This window comes from Aythya fuligula, chromosome 6, assembly GCF_009819795.1.
Source record: "Aythya fuligula isolate bAytFul2 chromosome 6, bAytFul2.pri, whole genome shotgun sequence".
In the NCBI taxonomy this organism is placed as follows: Eukaryota; Metazoa; Chordata; class Aves; order Anseriformes; family Anatidae; genus Aythya; species Aythya fuligula.
Window position 1 is genome coordinate 3,685,953 of NC_045564.1, and position 21,310 is coordinate 3,707,262.

The 21,310-nt window shown below is 43.7% G+C and overlaps 1 protein-coding gene across 6 annotated transcripts in view; it reads right to left on the minus strand.

The window, feature by feature from the left end:
• MYO1B (myosin IB) overlaps nucleotides 1-2,278 on the minus strand; it is a 90,697-nt gene extending 88,419 nt beyond the window's left edge. For 3 of the 6 annotated variants that reach the window (XM_032190525.1, XM_032190524.1, XM_032190519.1), the window contains exon 1: nucleotides 898-975. The gene's annotated coding sequence lies outside the window, so the exon portion shown is untranslated. Of the gene's footprint in view, nucleotides 1-75; nucleotides 95-897; nucleotides 976-1,195; nucleotides 1,263-2,256 lie in introns of those variants that run through there. The other 3 variants (XM_032190522.1, XM_032190520.1, XM_032190521.1) reach the window with 3 other exon arrangements.
• Between the last annotated feature and the right edge of the window lie 19,032 nt (nucleotides 2,279-21,310).

Below are 21,310 nucleotides of genomic sequence, written 5' to 3' on the forward strand. Positions count from 1 at the left end.
GCACTGAGCACGCAGAGGGTGGCCCAGGCCAGCACGAAGCTGTTCCCCAAACTGCTCCGCTCGCTCTCCCCTCACCTTCCTCCCTGGTTCCCAAGCCACTGCTACGACTGCTGCCGAAGGGAGATGAGCTCAGGACCCAGCACGAGGAATTTCTGTTCCCACACAGCTCCCAGAAACCGGATGACCTCAGAGGATCATGTGAAGAAAGACCACGGCACTTCCACCAGGCAGGACGCCTTCAGTGCGTTGCCAGCAGTGGGAAAAATTAATGGCTTGGGCTTATGTTTCCAATTTCCCTCTCCCACTTCCTCCTCTCGTTTGCCAGGCTTCATCCTCCCTTCCCCCAGAAGCGATGGCAGGCTGGCCATCCACATCTGCCCTTCTCAAGGCAGCGCAGACAAGGTTTGGAGGGGCTAACACATGGAGCTAACGCAAACTCCCAAGCCCTGCTGTTGGTTTCTTGCTAATTTCCTCCCAATGGATGGGATGGGACGGGACGGGACGGGATGGGATGGGACGGGACGGGACGGGATGGACGATGCTTTACTGAGTTCTTTCGCCCTCGCCTTGTGCTCGGCGCACCCCGATGGTCCTGCGGTGCCACAAGCAGCGATGCCACGACCACGACACCTCAACACAGCACGGCGAGGCGCTGCATTAAAGATGCCCAAAGCCAGCTCCGGAGCCGGGAGCACGCCACGGACGGGCACTGCTAACTTCGCGGTGTTTGCCACCCGCCGGGTCCGGCTCCCTTTCCCCAACACCGCCCTTGCGGGACGAGCCCGGCTTTGCTCCCGGGACTTGTCCCCGCCGGCAGCCATTTTACCGCCCCCCGGCCCCTCACGGAGGCTCCCGGCCGCCCCCCCCCCCCCCGCTCCCTGCCCGCAGCCCCGGTACCTCCACAGCCAGCGGCTCCCCGGCGCCTCCCGCCCAGCCGCCGGCGGTCGCGGCCCCGCAGCAGCCGCGGGGAGCGGCTCCGCCCCGGCCCGGCCCCAGCCCCAGCCCCGGCCCCGGCCCCGGCCCCAGCCCCGGCCCGGGAGGGGAGGGGAGGAGGCGCCGCCGCCGCCCCGAGCTCGCAGCGCCGCCCGGCGGCCTCGGCACGGGCAGGGGCTGCGGGGCCGCCTCGGCCTCGCCCTCTCCTTCCACTCTTTTATTTTTTTAAATCCCTTTTCCTCCAAGCATCAGTGAAAGTTACCTCAGGATTCCCGTTTCTGCGAGCTGCTGCTGTACCGGCGCAGCGCCAGGGACTGCACGCCTCTCACCGAGGTGCCTCGGTTAAAACCATCACCTCACACAGTTAAAATCATCACCAGTCGTTGCGTTGAAAAGGAAAATTTCTGCCTCGGTTGTGAACTTTCTCCACTCACTTCACCCAAAGGAGAGGAAAGCTCATCGCTGCTGTCCGTACAGGCTCCTGGCGCTGCGCCTCAGCAGGGTTAGCGCTGGCCACAGCGTGTGCTTCGAGCCTGTTCAACGCTGAGAGTCCTGTAAATAATTGTCCATCTGTAACAGCTGCTGCTTGGCAGCATTTGTAACGCAGGCTGTATTAAACATCCTTGGGAGGCTGCTTGTCCTCCAGGTGATGAACCCCAAGTATCCCCCTTTGCCCTCTTCCAGCACTACATCCCTGTCTTGCTCCAGCTCTGCGTGAAAGGCATCTCGTTACCCATGCTTACTCTGAGGCAATTTAGCATTGTCACTCTTTATAAAACATGAATTAGCAGCCCACTGCTACACCTTACACTTTTTGCTTTGTCCTGGCTTAATAAGAAACATTGATCCTGAAAGCTCTTTTTCTTCTTTCCCTAAAGCAAGCTAGTGCAATAGAAAGCTTATCACTGCGCAAACTTGGGCTTTTTTTGTCCTTTTTGCTACATCTGCTGGACTACCACAATCACCACTGGCACAGCCTGCAGTAAATTAAAACGGAAAAACAAAATCCGAAAGATGTGCCTGGTCACAGAGGAGGAACCTCCAGGACCAGAGATCGGGGATAACCTGCCCTGTTCAGGAGCAGTGCCCTGCTGCCCCCCTCAGCAAGCAGTCCCACAGCAGCCTCCTGGTGCTGCTGGCCTTTGGGGAGCATCCTGCAGCCCCCCGGGACATGCCCTCTGCTAGCTGACCGGCTGTCCCCCTCTCTCTTCTAGCAGACTGAGCGCTTCAAGTGGCTCTCAGCTGGGGTGAGAGCATGGCTCTCGGCAAAACAAAATCCAGCTGGCATTAACGCTGAGGATTTACTTCTTCCCCGTCACTCACCTGCTACTGGGTCTGCCTGGAGATGTGGAGTGCTGCCCTTCTCGCTCTCTTCTCCTCTCTGACCCAAAAACCCATCTGAAATATCTTCCCCCACAGAGACCACATTAACAACAAAGCTTTTGCTTCCCGCAGCAGATTAAACGCTCTCACAAAGCAAGGAAAATGGTGCAGCTGTGGCCAGTCCAGCTCACTCTAATTTATGGTACATTTTTGTACCTTTTAAATCCGAGCGCACTGCAGGTTACAAACCTTTTCCTGAAAAGCAACAGCAGCCTAGATCTCTTTTTTTTTCCCATGCTTTTAAGTTCTGTCCTGAAGGGGGACGGATTATAGTTTCTTGATTACAGCCTTAAGGGCTACAGTTTCAGAAGGCAAACAAGTCAGGTACAAAACCAACCAGAAAACTGTCTGTTCCTCAGATTGCAAGGGCACATCTGTGGAGATTCTGGGTCCCATTTGCACTGACAAACCACAAATCAAGCACACAGCAGTCCTCAGTTTTATCTACAGCAATATCTGGCAACAAGAAGAGCAGTAGTTAATGCCTAGAGCTATCTCCTAGCCAACCTCACAGAGAAAAGGCACAGAAATGCTGAAGCAAAAACTTTAAAGAACAAAAATAGATCTACCGTGAAACTTAATTTCTACTGTATGTGCAACAAGGCAGCGTAGTGACCCAGTCTCAGCCACGTTCATGGCTCTCTAGTGAGTTACCCTCACTGTAAATGCAGAAATATCTGACACGTTGCTAAGTAAAACTGGATGGGAGGTAGACGTGCTCTCAAATGCATTGAGTTGGTTTAACCACGCATTTAAATACATTCAATAACATAATTAACAGGTCTGTACTTCAGGTAGAATTTTTTAATTTGTAACTTAAAATTACCTTTCAAAAGAAAATAAAATGAGAAAACAAACACTCGTAATTTTCCTTGTTCCTAGGAAAACAATCTTTGTTTTTCGCTAATCTTTATTTCAGATACCAAGGATAGTTACTGATTGACATGATTTATTATTTCATACTCGTTTGGGTATACAATTCTCACATACGGAGAGAGAAACCAACTACGTAAGAACAAGTTATTCCTATTCATAAAGGAGGAAACTGAGTGAGTAAGAGTAACACTCCCTCCCTCCCTGCCCCAATACAGAAAATCCTTGACAGAGCTGACAACACGACTTAGACAACCACATTTTTCATCTCCCTCTTCGCCAGAAGACCAAGCTGTGTCACTGTTCGTATGTTCAGTGAGAAAATTCTAGGATTTTCTAGGACCCTCAGTAGGGTCCAGACCTACCTCCTTAGAGACAAGGTCACCCCAGGAGACACCTCCCCCTGTGTGTTAGCATTAAGCACAGGACAGCATCTGAGATGCAGCACTCACGTTTTTTTCAGGCTGCATCAGGCTTGAAATCCCTTTGGTCCTCGACACAAGCTACCAAAGTCTCCAAACTAAGCTCGTACACTTCATGCTAAAGGTCTTGTGATAGCAAAGAATCCCCCTGGTGTGGACGTGGCTCAGCTCCCACCTCCTCACACCACACGCCAGGCCCTATCTAGTGGCTGAGTGCTTCCTGCACACATCTGGGACCCTCACAAAAAGGTGCCCTTGGTCATTGCAAACACTAGGAAGATCTTTACATCAGCACTGTACAAGATCTTTACATTACAGTGCATTTACCTTAGCACTGTACAAGATCTTTACATGAGCAATGTAACACTTTACATTTCTTACTGCTGGAAAAAAAAAAAAAAAAAAAAAAAAAAAAAAAGAAAGAAAAAAAAAAAAAAAAAAAACAACACTTTTTGGAGACATAGTTGAATGCATCCCTTCACAAAGAGCCTCTGAAGCAAATAATCAAAACCATAACTTAGGGAGGGAAAGGACCCAGTGCTGTGTGAGATTCAGAAGTCCTCAGATTAGGTGGTAGGGGAGAAATCCGCATTTTGGAACCACGTAACACTAGGGAGAGGAGTCTCTTTGTGTACTGGAAGACAAACATTACTGGTAAAATAGCTGCACTGCAATCTCCAGGCATACAGTGGAACACAGCCTGAAAATACTTGCAGCAAGATAACTGTGGATGCTCTTGTCCCACTGCAAATACATTTCACAGAACTCTTTGATTTTATAATGTATTGCTGTGGTTCCCCAAGCACAATAGGTGTTGGTTTAATGACAGAGTTGCACTGTGCTGAGATTTCCAGCCACACGTAACATCTGCCTGGGGGGATTCTCCCTCCTACATGTATATGAACAGAGCAAAGACACGGCTTTATACTTTGTGTCGTCATCTGTCCTTCGAGACTCTGGTTAAAAGGGAAACATTTTCTTGGATATTGGACCAGGACTACTGTTGCAAACAAAAAATTACCCAGCACAGGTGCTGGGATCGAACTGTAGGTATATGCAAACTTCTTTCCAGAATAAAACCAAGCAGATTATACTAATAAATCCTGCACGTCGCATATTGAGGCTTAACAAGTTGCTGCACACTAGGAGTGATCAGTCCTGTGTGGTAGTAGGAAATGATGTGGGATTTCTACAATCCATTTATCCAGATTTCTAATGAGGAGTTATGCTTTGCTATTATTTTTTTTTTCCATTATTAGAAGCAGGTCTGCTATTTCCACTCGAATTTGAAAAAGTGAAAGCTGACAAAAGATTAAAAAAAAAAAAAAAAAAAAAAAAAAGAGGATGACCTGGGCCTTTAATAAAAGGCTAATATAATCTTAGCACAGACCTTATAAATACTAATACAGGTAATTGCATATGAGGAAATAATGTACAATTAATGTACAATATTTCTTTTAATAATGTACAATTCTCTCACCTTACCTGATTTTCTTAAAGAAGAGGTTAAAAGGGAACTGCCCTTGCAAGTATTAAAACCTTTTTGACTCCACACAAAAGCGCAGGCTGATGAAGAATGCAGTCAAACTCCTTGCTGGCTATTCATAGCACGGTAGAAATACAAAGCAACAAAGAAAGCATGTAAGTAACGGGGAGAAGAGCAGCATGGAAAAATAAATGGCTAAAGAGCCCAGAAACAAAATGTTTCTGGAAGTTCCCTCCTAATCATTTCTGTAAGTCTGAGAGCAGTCCACTTCCCCTGCTTTCTAAAGAAAAGCGATCAGCTTACCTCGGGCACATAAGGACAGTTTTATTTCCAACTTAATTGCAAGAAAAGCCGGCGGAAGGTAACCCAGCTGTGATGGATGTGACTGCACATGCCAGACAGACGTTGCCAGCATCAGAGTTCTTCCTATGTTCCCCAATTGTTAACTACTCACTGGAGATTGAGTGTGTTTTATGTGCAGAGGAATAGCAATTTCTTTGTTCTCCAACTTTATTACAACATAGCAAACTCTTTAGGAGCGCAATTTTTTGCCAACAAGAAGCAAATTAATAACACATGTACGTGGCACATATCTGCTTCCACCACAGGTGAGCGCAGTGCTTGTAAGGGGTAAGATCTGCAGCCTTCTTACACCAAGGACCTTGGATCTAGCTCCGGCTACAGCACTGTGAGCCAGCTGCAGCTCTCCTGCAAGAAGTGGGGCTACAGTGGTGTAACCAGTGCCTCGGCCAAAGCTTTAACTCTATCCAAATGGAAACGGAGCAAACATCAGTGCAACTTTCCTGTGCACTGCCCTATTATCTCATCATCAATGCACTTACTCAAGCTGTTACTCTACCTGGTTCAATCCAAGGACTTCATTAAATGTCAGCACGAGACTCTCAAAACACAACTCACATGAATGCTGCCAGCATTCACAGTGCACAGTTTCACTATTCTCTGGGATTATTACTCTGTGTAACGTATAGATTATCATTTCTACACTGACAAAATGTACACGTTATAATCAAATGTATTTCTGATGTTCAAAGCCTGGTTCAGCCCAGTTCTGCTGCTTCAGAAAGACACTCTGTAAAATCCAGAACAGCTACCTAACAAAGCTCACTATATTCCCAGCACCTGGTAGGTCTCGTGCCCGCTTCCAACATGATGCAAAAAAAAGGCATAAGGAGAGCAGGATGTAAACCAAAGCACCACGCCAAGCTGCAAGGAGCTGCAGAGTGCAGGAGCGGTGAGGTTTGCTGTTTCAGGGCCACACATGCACACAGCAGCTCCAAAGGTCCCGTATCACGTGCACAAACAGAGATGTTGCGAACAGACACTTGCCAAGCTGGCTGGCTACTTGCTTTAGACGGTCCTGAACAAATAGAAATGGAAACAGTCCGTAGGATGCGTTATCTCTGCAGTAACTAAAGATGTTCAGCTGACTTTGGACTAAATTACCCAACAGAAAAAGCACAGAAAAAGCACACGTGAAATAAACTGATTTACTGCTTTAATATAGAATACAAATAGAAAGGGTCCATACACGACCCTATGGTTTCTGTAATGAGTCTCTGTAAGAAAGCGCAGCTCAGAGAGAGAAAATAGCTAGAAAGCTGCAGTTTCATCTGCATAACTCATCTGTGAGCTCTGCAGCATCCACTTAAGGGATGAATTACTGTTTCTGCCTTAAAAAAAAAAAAAAAAAAATATCAGAGAGAAACAGATCAAAAAGCAACCTTTCCTTCAGCACATCACCCATCCCAGGAGCCAGTGGAAGTCATAACCTTTGAATTTAGTAGAGCACAAGGCCTGGTCCCCCTGTACATTCAGAAATACTGAGAAGCAGATGAGGAAAAAAGGCGCCTGCCCCTCCTCTCCACCTCATTTGCTTCCTAGGCCTCTGCAAAAAGAATAAGAGCCCAGACTAGTCGAAGCTACTTGCTGTATTGCCTCAGATCTATCAGTTGCATCAGCAAGGACAATGTCAGAAAACCTTTTCCTACAGGGTGCATGATGAGGGTTCCTGCACCGTACTGTACAGGGAAATGTTCTCTTTAATGGCTGAGCATCACGCTAAGCGTGCTGTCAGAGCCAACAACATGCTGGCATGGCCACAGAACTGTTGAAACAGGACAAGAAGCAATGTGAAACACCAACAGCGACGCAGATACTGAGGACACACATGCTACTCAAGCTCTTGGAAAGAACACTCATGTCAAGAGAGTTCCTGTGATTTGATGCAGGGACTTCACATCTGGAAGAAAACACATTTTCCAAGGTGCCACAGTGCAAGCATTGGGGCTGGTCACTTTATCAACAGAGCACACCAGAAGAGACAGAAAGTCTCCAGAAGGCTGAGTTCTTTTTTTCAAACAAAGCTGGTAGACTTGAAGTAAAACTCGTAGGCTATAATGAATGCTTTTGACTGTAGGGAGAAAAATGAATGGCTTGACTCCAGAAACTGCCTCTGCCTACATATAGAACTAAGTCTGTAGGAGATCCTTATTCAGCGACTTTACTGCAAAAGACATTAATTTACATTTTCTTGTTTAAAGAACAGATAACTTTCTCCATGTGGGAAATTCCTGCAGACCCAGGCTTGGAGGAATGAATGAGCACTGCAAGGAATTTCATACATTGCATACAAACACTGGCGACTGGTGCCACACTAAGGCCTCAGAGATTATAAGGAAAATGCAGCTTTTTCAGGGCAGAGGCTAGGATATCAATGCCTATTAGTCTGCAGCTGCTCACCTCCTGACAGCATAGCTTGAGATGGATGAGGTCTTAATCAAGCTCAGATGAAAGGAAAGGTTTCTTTTAATTGCTATCAATGTTAATGAACAACTCGGTCTTGTTTAAACATCCAGGCAGCGATATGGGTGAATATCTGAGTTTATCATGTCCTCAATCTTTTGAACAGCTAGGTTTTATTTGCTAAGCAAGGAATGAGCTTACCCTGAAAGGGATTGGCTGAACCGGAGGTCTGGACTTTAGATAACCAAATGTTTGGGATTTGATGCAATTTCGCCTCAGCCACCTTTGCTGAGTTTTGGGCTGTCTTTGCAAACTGAGCAACTAATGAAAATTGTCGTGGCACCTTCAGGTTAAACAGAACTGCACGTTCTCACTCCAAAAGACTTTTCCTTGGTGGTTCTGTATCTAAAAGATAAAAAGAAACGCTGAATCTTTGTGCCAAAAGTAAAAATACAAACAGAAATGGATGTGCTAGTATTAGCTAGGGTTTTGCTAGTTCTTGTGTTTGGAGCAAAGGACTCCAAATTAAAAACCATAACGGGGAAAAAAAAAAAAAAAAAAAGTATCACACATCAGTTTTAAAAACAAAAACAAAGTCCTTCTTAAAAGCACTGGAAAAATTAGACCCTTTGCCTCTTTTATGGGGTAAACTCATATCTGCTCATTTTATTCTTTAGTTTATTTGCTTTTGATTATTCCAGCAGCCTACAGCAGCAATATTTTTCAAAAAAAAAAAAAAAAAAAAAAAAAGACATTTAATCTAAGACAAAATGGTATTTATGCATTTTTAATCAGAAGAATGTTTCTACTAACATTAGATTTTTACAAAACCTTTTGATTTAACACTTTTCATATATAGCAACTCAGATTATGCATCAAAATACCTCCTGTGGAATTAGAATAGCCCTGTGTAATTACTAACCAACTGCAACAAGGGTTTTCAAATGCTTACTCACTTGTCTGCTCCATGTACTGTTGCACAAGAGCTTCTCATGAATTTATTAATCATGGACATATCACTGTTGAAATATTCAGTATGTTGCACTGGGGCTTCCTGCTCGTCCCCCCAGGGTAAACTCCTTTCCTATTGCTCTGGCTCACTCAGCTTCTGTATTATTGACTTCTTCAGTAATACTGTAGTTTTATCTTTCAGGTTTTTGAAGAAAAAAGTTGCACAGGAAAGATGAGATACCAACTAACCCATTCAGCTGCCTGCAGAAACAAAGTTCCATCCTCTGCAAGCAATATTCAACTAGCTCAGGGGTAAGTGCACTCTTACTTGCCAGTGATACTCATTTAGACCCTACATCCTTTCCAGCTAGTGTGGAAGGGTTGCAGCTGCTTCTGCAGCCTCTTAGCCTTTTCAGCTCTCACTGAAACCAAACTTTTGGGAAATTTGGTGGAATTTGTATTCAGCAAAACATCTGTTTTCTGGAAATCACCCTCGAAGACTGGAGCTTTATTGGTACCAGACGGTGGGGGACTTCACCTTTGCAGCTGAATTACTACTTCCTCAGTAGTTTCTAGAATACTTTTGTCGTGATGCTTTAGAAAAAAAATCTAAGTTAAACTTCCTGATCCGCACAGTAGGATCATGTCACTGCTTCACACAGGATTATATTCACCACTGCACTGATATCCAACACAAGAACGTCACCTGCCACTTAAATAGCAAAGGTTTCCTCTAGGGGACACAGCTTGCCTGTTAGCAGGAGACCATGATACAGCAGAGGAAACTGCTCTCCTAAAAAGATATTTTCCTAAAGGACCCACAGAAACACAAGCTAAGAGAAAGAAGAAAAGGAACAGCCTGCCCCCAGCTGCCAGCTGGCCTTTTCAACTTCAGCTAGCACCTACAGCAGCTGGAGCCGTGGCTGGGAGCCTCGGGTCACAGCAGGAGGGAGCTTGGCAGTGGCTGCAGAGCCCAGGTTGTCCCCCAGCCCTGCGGTTCTGCTGTGCTTCTGGCCCGCCCGAGTGTGACGAGGGCTGCTTGCTCCAGCTGAAGGCACGATCTGGTCTTCACTCACGACACAGTCCCTCCCTCAGAGACGGTGATGTGAGGCACACACACTCCCATTTTAATACCAAGCAGCTCGTAATTTTAACTAGGGAGACCGTGCACACATATAGCCTTGTCTTGCCAGTCAATAAAAAATTGAGTAACGCTGAACACTGATCTTAGACTTCACATTGTTTCAGTTGTCGCTTACTTTAAGGAAAAAACAAAACAAAACAAAACTTTTTTTTTATCTGAAGAGAGGAATCCTACCGATCTGCATGTGTCCCCCATTCCCTGTGTTAAGACATCGTGAGCAGCACCTCCACATGATTTTTTTCTTTCTTTGCCAACCAGTTAGCTATAGCTGTTTTCAAACGCCACAGTAATCTATGGTAACTCCTTTATTTGCACAAGGGATGTGTCAAATACTGTCTTCTTACACAGCTAGAATATGTGATATTCTATTTTTTCAGCATACTCTTCCGAAAGAAGGAAGTATTACATATTCCAGCTCCACAGGGTGCCAAACACAGACATCTCCTGAGCAAACAAAATAAGTTACTCATTATAATGTAACTATAAAGACGAGAATATGAGATTACAAGAAAACATCCTCTACGCAGCTATAAACATTAGCTGCAAGGCTTACTGTTCACCACCATAACATCTTGCTGCCAGGCTTATCCTGATCCCTTCTTTTCACATTGCTAAAGCAAGCAGATTTCTTTTTTTTCCCCATCATTATGGAACCTCTGTGCACTGCTTTTGCAGAGAGGAAGGGACACGTAAATGAGTCAGCCACTCGGAGTCAATCAAAACGAACACTGGATCATGTGCTCCTTGTTTTAAGGCCTGACCCACCCCAAAAAAACAAACAAACAAACAAACAAAAACTCAGAAGCAAATAGCCTGAGGAATTTCTGCTTTGGCAGGTCTAGCATGAAGCACTAGCCAAACACATTGCTACTGGCATCCATTCTTGGAGATTTTAAGCCAGAAAAATCATAGCTTGCTTCAGTATAATTAAAACAGACACTCAAAGGGGGGATTGCCAGGCTAAGTTAAGAAATTATACAAAATACATTTTAACAATCAAAATGTCTCGAGCAATCAAGAGAGGGGAAAATAGTATTTCTATGCTTTGAAACTAAATCAGGAAAATTGAAAACATTACACATAGTAGTAATTAGATGACAATTCTCCCTTAGGCCCTAAAACAGTCAAATTGAGCTAGTACTGTGCATTAAATCGCATGTTCTGTAGGTCTTAATTTTTGCAAGCCCTGCACCTTTTGCAAGTCTCATGACACTTTGCAAAGAATTGTAAGCCATCACCCAAGCTCTGGATAAATGCATGCCATTCTCTCCAGAACATCGTTAGACCTTTTTGATGTCGCTGCTCAGATGGGTGAACTTCACATCTACCAGGAACACGTTATTGGTGTCGTCTACTGTGTGTGCTTCTCTCGAGCTTCTTTATCTTGGTTGTGGAGGGGAAAAAAGCCATTAAGCAATTTAATGATGGGTTAAGGATAGCTCATGTCTAAAACCATTACGGTCATCTCAGCTATTCCTGTCAAGCTCCATATGGCCTCTATAGGAAACAATTACAACTTTACAAGAAAAAGAGTTTCTGCCCAGCTTGTTCAAATTTTAAGAGTTTGGACATGTCAGTTCATTCTGCTATTTTCAAGTCACTTTCCTCATTTTATAATGACTTTAAAACTCCTACTGAACAGGGTTATTGTCTCTTGGTTGGAGCACCACGTCTGATTTCCATCTGTATTAAATACTCCTTAAGACTCTCTCCAGCCATATAGACGACCTTCACCGAACAGTGTGAAACTCAGATGGATTAAGGCCCATTGCCAATGCCAGAATGAAGTCAAGGGAGATCATGGAAAGGAAAGGGGAAGGAAAGGGGAAGGAAGAGGGTGAGCTATGAGCTATAACCACTGGTTCTATTTTCTTTGTGAATGGCAACTATCCATACAGTGACATTTCATCTATGAATTCATATTTGTTAGCAATATTGAGTAACAGCTTTCTACTCATATGTTATGAATTAGCAAATAGTGCTGTCCTCAAAATGCTGTAGTGAACTTGTGGCAGGGAAGTTACAGGAATCACAGACTTGCAAAGTTTAGGCATTGCTAACTTGGAGGCAAAGTTGGGTAACTCAGACCACAGCAGGTTTACTATCACCCTGTGAAGGTCCAGGTGGATAAGACTGTGGGTAAGGTATGTAAGATATAAGATACAAGAACTTTATCCAGCCTATCATATTGTTTCTGTACTCCTCAAGATCAATGGTAGAAGCTTCCTACATCCTCTCCTGAAAGAAATCTGGGGGGGGTGGGGTCACAGGCCAGGTCAATATGTTAAGGTTGTTAAAAGAATGAATGGAGGTATTAACTTACTTCAGATCCAGGATATTCTAAATTGCTTCACTGAATCACATCCAAGTTCTGGCTGCAGACTGAGCTCTGCTCTGCCAGCCGCAAAATCCAGAGGCACCAAAAGCTGCTCACGGGCAAGGCTGTCCTCTGCTGCGTGCTTCCAGTGATTATTTTAAAACACAATTTCAATGTGCTGAGCAGTCTGGTTTCTAGGAGCTACACAGACTAATTGTTCCACAGGCTACAGCATTTCCTACCTGTCACAGGCAGGTTTGACTTGTCTTCTTACCTTAATTTTGAATAAACAGATAATTATCTTCCTCTTTTCTTTTTTCTTTTTTTTTTTTTTTTTTTTTTAATGTATTTATAGGAAAGCACTGCTTCTTCTATCACTAATATTAAACGGGGAACAAATGCAAATCCAGTGAGCAAGTACCTCATGCACACTGTAAAATGACCTTCCACAGCAGATCCAGTTTTTCAGCAAAAGGATAAGAGACATTAGTTTGGGAAGCAAGGATTGGTTTTATGATTAAAATTTATGAGATTAATTCTCTATTTGTCAAAATGAATTTGAACAGCCTTATCATGTATCTTATACAAATGTAACAGGAAAATACCACCACCATTCATCTTTAATTGATTTCTTTCTTTTTCTTTCATGTTGACCAGGTAATTTTTCACATACATAGAAAAACTACACTTGATAATACAGAGTACCAGTACACAGTTTGAAAATCTGGTATCAGGCTATTTCTAGTGATCTCATGGTTCTGCTATGATTCGTGAATATAGAAATCCATTAAAATGCTTTCATTAATCCCCGATGCTTTTACTGTATGCAAAAGGCACGCCACTTAAATACCAAATTATACAATAGGCTTTACCCTTCTGCCATGCCTCCCTCCTGAGTCTCATTTGCTTAAGGAGGAAAATGAAAGATGAATTTGAGCTACGTCAATGAAAAATTTAGAGACAAGTTAGGGCAGAATATTTTGCAAGAAATGACTACCGTGACTATCACATTTGAGTGAATAATCGGTATTCTGGAGGCCACAGTTCATCGCCTTTTTATAGGAATGAGAAAGCACACAGCTTTAGCTTGTGGAAAATAGGTTGTGCAGGTTGTGCAACACACCTACAAACTAGTGCAGACAGGAGGAATAAAAAGAAGCGTGCTGGGGGAGGCAACAGTTTCATTTACTAAAACCCAGCAATTTGTCTCTATTTCCCCCCAACACTCATTGATTCTCATTTGCATGCGATGTTGCATGATTGCCTTAGCTGTTGTTACTGTGAAGACAGTCATGGTAAAAATTCATCAAACTAGCAGGTAACAAAACCAGCAACAACATAATGACACAAACAAATGACAAAAAAAAAAAAAAAAAAAAAAAAAAAAAAAAGGAAAAACTTACCAAACCTGCTTTCCTCTCTCCCCCAAAACACACCAGCGGTGATGCCTTTCCTGCACAGCTGCTTCTACAGCCCCTGGGACTGGCTCTAGTCATAAGAAACAAAAGTAGTAACAGAATCGGGCCTTTTAAAAATGAAACATTTCTATGAACATAAGGATGTGGTTTTCCACCTCCTGAATCTTTTTAGCTACTTTCTGTCAAGTAGCAGTGACCAGATGACTGAAAATATGTGCAATTCATAGGGTCAGTCCCAACTGGTAGCCAACTGCTGCCATTTTCAGGCAGTCTGAAATCGCTTCTAGCTCTCTCCCACCTCCAAATCATTCATTCTTCCCTAACGAAGCACACTGTGGACTTACCCGAAGTTCCTGAGGACACCCATGACCTGCTAGAGTCAGACAGCTGTTCACAAAGACGTGCATGGGAGATGTGCTGAACCAAAGGAGCCGCTCCTTTGGGATCACAGGGGCCAGGCCAAGCTGTCACCTGGGAGGATTTAACCACTCTGGTTAGAAATCCTGTCCTGTTAGAAAACCAGCGTCTGCACCGTGAGAGGTTTGTTTACACGCTTTTTTCCAAACCTAAACTAGCCCCCACCATCTTTTTCTCTTCACCACCACTGAAACTTTTTCCAGACTCTACTGAGCCTTTAAGGAGCACAATCACTACAGCATGTCCTACGGCATTCAGTGACAAATGTTTTCCAGAACAAAGATGAGTAGATTTATAAATTTAAAAACCGAGCAAGAAAAGTAACTTTTCAGATCGTCTTTTGTGATATAAAATCAATTGTCAGGTTTTGTTTGCTTGTTTTTGTTTCTTAACTTAAGTTTTAAATTGACTGCTATGCTGGAAATCCATTTCTTCTTCTCCTTCCCATTGAAAGATTAACTCTTCAGCTATTAAATTGTACCCATAGCTGATGGCTTGCTGTGCAGTCCATTTTTAAAAGTGCATGAAAGCGTACTGTAACCAGAATACCCCAAAGCAAACCTGCCATGCAGAAATCTGACAGTGGTACTTGATACGAAAACCATGGAGATCCCTGTATCCATTTACAGTTAATCCCAAGCTTGCTTGCAGGGGCTCAGGTCACTTTTTAATGGCCTCTGACAGCTGCACACACACACAGCGCCTTCCCCAAAGCACCACACAACCCCACGTACCACATCCTTCTACAGGGATAAACCACACCCTTGCTTAATAAGATTTGGAGCCTTCTGCACAATTGAAATTCTGTATTAGTTAGGAAAAGGGAGGATATCACAAGTCCCTCTAGCAGAGACATCATTGCTGGGGGAAGGACAGGCAGGTTAGGAAAACAACAGCCCTGCCTGCAGGTCGCTTCCTCCTCTGAGGGTCTCCTGAACATCTCACCCTGCCTACGACATTCAGTGATTTCTTGGTGAAGGCTCAGCGTCCACCTTTAAGCACCTTTATCACTGGGAAGTTCCACACATCTAAAGCCACCAGAGTACATCTTCTCTCTGTTTAAAGGATCGACACTTAATTTTGCAAGAACTTGTATTTTTGGCATCGATGTCCACATAGAAAATCCAGTAGAAGTCGCCCTCTGCAAATGACATCTGGTGACATTTTTCACAACCTCTTTCCAAATCTCTTTTCCCTGTGAGGCCTTGCTGTTGTATCTAGTTGGCTCCAGGCTACAAGACCCTGCCATGATGATCTAACACCAAACATAAATTAGCTAATTTCTTAAACTCCTTTTACTTAAACTACAGCTTCCTAAGTCACTCCAGAGACCTGGCTAAGCTGAGACTAGCTGAAGGGACATGCAATAAAAGAGGCACTAACAAAATTATTTGACACCTTAAAAATAAGCTCTACTTCAGTGTTAATTTCTGCGTTGTGCAAACCATGCACACGTCTGACCCATTTTGAGCCAAGTATTACAAATCTAACAGGCATCAGCCAAGCACCAGCACCACAAGAGTTAAGAGCGTGTGCTGTTCTTTCCTGGTGGGAATAGGTCAGGAAGAAGAAATAGTAGGAATAGGATCCTTTACAGTGATTTCAGTTTTTATTAACATATTTTTACAGGATATCCCAGTTAAGCCAGACAGCTTGTTTACAATAGGGCCCTGTCTAAGGACAGCTTAAAAGTATTACACAGTACATACAGAAGGACAATACGGTCCCAGTACAAGCTCCCAGCAGGCAGTAAATCATTTCAAAGCTTCATGTTACACCTGATTAACTACTTGGCTCCAGTACTACAACCTATTCCAAGAATGCCTGCCTCAGTGTCGTGAAAAGTTGTCAGGGAATTTATGTCATCTGATGGCGAGTTACATAAAATAATGCCCCAGTGTCCCATTGAAGAGGCATTGCTTGGCACGAGCTGAAGGAGCATGCACTTCACACCTGCAGGATCCTCCGGTGCTACCTGCTCCTTAAAAAGGGACTCCATGTCAAGCTCTCCTTTATGAGGAGAAACCACATCATTTTGGTCCCAACAGGATCACCTAAGCCTGGATGACAACTCTATCTGAATTACGCTTCATCACACACATCCACAATTCGATCACTCACGAGTCAGTCCATCCTCTCACGTGGTTGCTGCAATTGAATAATTTTTCCCTGCAATTTTTCTTGATTCTGAAAAATGACTTAAAAATACGCATCCTCAAAAACTCAACACACTTAACATTTTTCACTAAGCACACAAGCCTGCTAGTGGACCAAACAGTGAAATCTTTACACTACCTGAACACAAAGGAAACACTGTTTCTCCAAGGTTCAAAATCAGTTCAGGCACCAAAGAGGCAAATTCCTAAAACTTCCTAAGGTCCACGGCCTGTGTTGCCTGTCAAACATGCAAGGTGCTATGAAAACCAGGTAACAACCCTCACCAAGTCTTCATTTATCCAGCTGTCAGGCAGAAAGACCTATAGCATTAACTGAGTGAGATGCAATGCATCTTGGCCAAGAGTTAGAGTACGATAAGTCAGCAAAAGAGCTGCTTAATTGTAAAATCCATTAGCTCTGGCTCCACGTGTGCAGCTTCTTCTAGAGCCATGCAGGAATTTAGACAGCAGAAAGCTGGAGGTCAGTTTTAGCAGAAACACCTGGTATGTACACCCATGAACAAACCAAGCTTTTCTACAGGGTCCTTCCCTCTTGGTCAGCTGGAAATTTGAAGTCTTTTTAAAGATGAACTGATTACCACCTGTTTCTTTAAACTACAATCTCATAATTACTATCTTCTATTTATTAGAAAATGCAAGTGATACTTCAAGCTTTATCCTTGATTTCATGTACTGGTGAGTTTGTTTGCACTTAAGCCTCTTTGCAGGAAACTAAGAGCATAGCAAAGGAACCAATTTCTTGCCTTTAGCATACTGCAACCCACAGTAGGCTGAGCACCTGAATTCTTCCTCTTGCTTACTGAGCGAGGCAATTTCTTATTCTAAGTTATATCACAGATCACAGTAAAACCCTGTCTTCTATAATTGAACAAGGACCCTAATTAAAATACGAACAAGTCTTCTAAAAATAACAGCAGAACAGCCATCTCTGGACTGCAAACCTATTTGTCTGCCTTCCTCCTATATCATAATAGCATTTCCACAGCAACAGCTATCACAAGAAGTGTTATTGATGAACGGAAAGCCTGTTATTCAATCACCTTTTCCTGGAAGAGGACAACAGAAAGTCCTTCTGGTTTTTAGTATGGAGTAAGTCCCAAACTAAATACTAAGGTCATGGCAAAAGAGGTGTGCGAAATATATTAGGAATCCTGGCACTGAAATACAAATCTCCCACAAACTGTAGTCATATAAGGCAGAGGAGGGTACCTGAATGGCACCACTGTGCTGGCCTTCAGGAACAGGCACTTGTGAAACTGGGAGACAAGAAAGAAATCAGGATGTGTTCCCCATCAGGGCATCAAGTGAGATACAGGCACTGGGCAGCAGGGAATAGCAATTGCAAATGGAAACGCATAAAACAGCATCAGGGCAGGGAGATCCAGGTAAGCATTTAATGCTGGGAGAAGGGTTTGCAGACAGGCTAGCTCAGGCCAGCTTTTCAGAGGACTTCTCTCTCTCAATCCTGAGCAGTGAGGGACTTGTCCTTTCAGATGGCACAGCATCAAGAGACAGGAAGTCTGGCAGGACTGTCTCCAGCTCTGAAGGTTTTGGGTTCAGAACCTCACAACTCTTTAGCTGGGGAAAGAAGAAGGGTGGGCAGGAGGGGAGAAGCTGAGGCAACGCCGAGCTGGGCAGCAGTAACACAAGCACTCACGGGGTTTAGCAAACTGCTGTCCGAGATTTTGGGTGAGATGTGACCAAACAGCTGCGCTGCCATGACATGAGCCTCTGGGCGCAGTGTACCGGTTCCAACACAAAGCACACGATCTTGCTTGTGGCTAGGAGTCATGCTGACTGCTCAGCAGAGGTCACACCACAGAGGCACAGCTAGGTCTGGGAGGAGCACACCAGTTGCCACAGACATTCAGTTTCCCTTTGCAGAGCTCAGCGTCTCGAGGAGACTTGATCCTTGCAGATTTGAGCTAAACATTTTAATCAGCTCTGTTTGGGGGTATATAAAATTAGTAAACTTGTTTATACCCAACTCAATATCTTCAACTGATTTTGTGTAATGGCAAAAAATCAGAGGTTCAGCCTAAACTACAGTAATTTCAGCCCTTCAAAGGTCCAGCTGCAACTAAAAAGCTGTGAGTGGATCTAGCTGTATTCATTGCCTTGCCCAATTCCCTGTGAGCACAGAAGTGGAAGCAGTGATATCTGCCTCTACAGACTTGGTGACTAAGTGCAGGTATTACTTACAGGTAATTTTCTTTTCCTGGTCTTGCAAGTCTTTGCCCAGAGCACCAAATACCAAAGCCATGATGTCTTAACACCACCTTTCCTGTTGAGCTGTGCTCCACCGTTTCACCACGGCCTCCCTCCAAGTGCTGTGCCCGTGGTAATTCGGTCCGCGAGAGGAGTCTGTAAGACAAAATCAAACGGAAAGTGCTGCACTCCTCTTATAATCGATCCGTGCAATTTCTAAATTGACTTTGAAAAATACACCAAATATACCCAGGGGAAATAAGCTTACAATGCGGATTGCTGCCTAAATCCATTATACAGATAGCACAGCGCATTTATTGTTGCGATGATTGAAAAGAAATGAGATTAGCAGGCTTCGCATAACATATTTAGTAAATCCAGCACTTCCCCTTCCACAACAGAGAGCTTAACATCGCCTAGAATTATAAACAGAGTACCGTATATCTTGGTTTTCCTAATTTTGAATTCCCTGCTGAACAGCTCTGTACACACACAGGACATGTGCCTACAGTAGATGGGTAACCACTACCCTCATTTGGACATACCAGCAGATTTGTGATTTACTTCACTGCGCGGATTTGTAAGAAGTGATTCTACTTCCAACAGGACTGCCTCCTCAGAAAAAGGCACGGACACTCAAGAGCAGTACAGAAAGATAAGTGACATGCTCCTGTGCCAGTATGATCAGGCTAGATCAACTCTTGCTGGGGAACAACATAAAGCTGGTAAGGGAGTTCAGGGTGTCTCAAGGCCAGCAACCTAGGAGAGGAACTGTTTGAACACAAGGCAAGCCCCAAAACCCTGACAAGTTTTCTCTAACTTTGACAAAAGTCTAGAGTGTAACTATGGCACCTTTTCTAGGTGAGTGAGAAAGCACAGTCTGATGAAGCCTGAAACAATCAGCTTTTGTTTTTCCAAATATTTCCCTTACATTAAGCGTTCAAAAGATAGCTGTTACACCTAAGCAGCACGGTGGCGAGTTTTAGCATGTACTCTGAAAGGGTATTTTACTACCTTCAAATAAGAAGCAGGATGAAATATCAGAGATATTAGCCCAGATTGTATTATTCCTCTACTGAAACTACACCTACAGTATTTCAGCAAGACAACAGTTTGCACTTGCATCATCTTTTCCCTTATTAAAACAAAACAAAAAAAACACACGTACAACTTGACCAGTGTTTCTACAAGCAACTCTTGCTCAATTAAAATGATATATCCAATGGATTTATGATACACCCTGTTTTGTCATGAAAGTATTTAATTCCATTTGATGAGTGTACGTAGGTGTCTGTTCATGAGTGAACTCCTGCTTTAAATTTGTGTTCCAGAGATATTTTATATATAGGCAAGGGCAACAGGGAGGAAGCAGGAAAAGCTGAAATGTTTTTTGTTAAAATTTCACGGAAGAGATTAAGAAGGTTAGGGACAAGAAAAGAGCTTACTTCAACACTCGTCTTAGAAGGATTTTAATCCATATTTACTGTATGTTTTAGCTTTTTAAGGCTTGAAATCCATGTGCCACAGAAGCACAGAGTAGAAACTATGGTGTGAACACAAAAACAACAGCAAGCAAAAAATCTGTAAGGTTTTGTCGTAGTTACTTATCTGCCTGTAAACGACTAACGTGAACATTTCTAGTACGAAACCTCCCACATTACACCTAACAGTAACTGGCTGGAGTGGTCTCACCAGTATTTCCTTGGTTTGCTACATATCACATCCCTACCCGTGAATGTCAGCAGAAATACTGGTTGTCACAGGACTCTCATACCAAGCTGCACAGCCAAAAGAAAAAAAAAAAAAGTAACAGGGAAACAGCAAAATGAAGATGGAAAGAACCAAAGATGACAGGTAAGACTGAGGTGATCTTTAAAGTGACCAGTACTGTACCTGTAAATCATGATGGTTTTAATAACACCACCCACTTGAACAAAGTTAGATACAGTAATTCTAATTAAAAATAATTCTATTTATACCATAGCCCCCCTATTAACAAAAGCAATGCCTGTGCCCTCACAATAGGATTCACATCTGAAAGCACAAGCACTTTGCAAGCAGGACAATGTGCTTGCAAGATGGACGTAACTATTTGTGTGTTACAGATGGGGAAACAGAGGCACAGAAAGCAAAACTTGTCGGTCTTCTGGGCTTTGCCACACACACACTGAGCAGGAGAAGCAGCCGAGCAATGTGACTACTGTTTCAAATGCTGGTCATTGTTCCGCTGTCATCTTCTATTCCTCCTTCTACATTTCTAGTGCTCACCAACAGCACGCCCGTTTACCTCCAAATAATCAGCGATTTGGGTGAGAGGTGCAGGCAATGTTCAGCAAGATTAAGTCAGAGCCCCTAAGCATCACCGCTGCGCACACAACCACAGCAGTACCAGTCCTAACTCTGGCTGTGGGCTGAGTGGGAATGAACGATTGCAAGGGGGGATTTTTATTGTAATAAGGCTCGTTACATATTAATGTGATACTCCTATTTTGCATAATCTTGCACAAACTCACCCACCCTAAGGCATGTACGTGGTCATCATGTTTTTCTCCTGGTCAAGCAAGTGGAGCTATTTGAGACTAAGACAGACAAAAACTTAAAATGATAAAAAATGAACCATAATTAGAAAAGTCTCTTGGATGACAATACCAAAATGCTGAAGCAGACTCCAGAACAAATAAAACATGAGGAAACACTGCTGTGATCTGGCAGGCACCACGCCACACAAACCTGAACCAAGTGGGCTTCCACTGTTTGACTCTGGACTTTGCTCCTGGGCCACAAGAAGTGCCTTTTCCAGCCAGCACTCATTTCTACC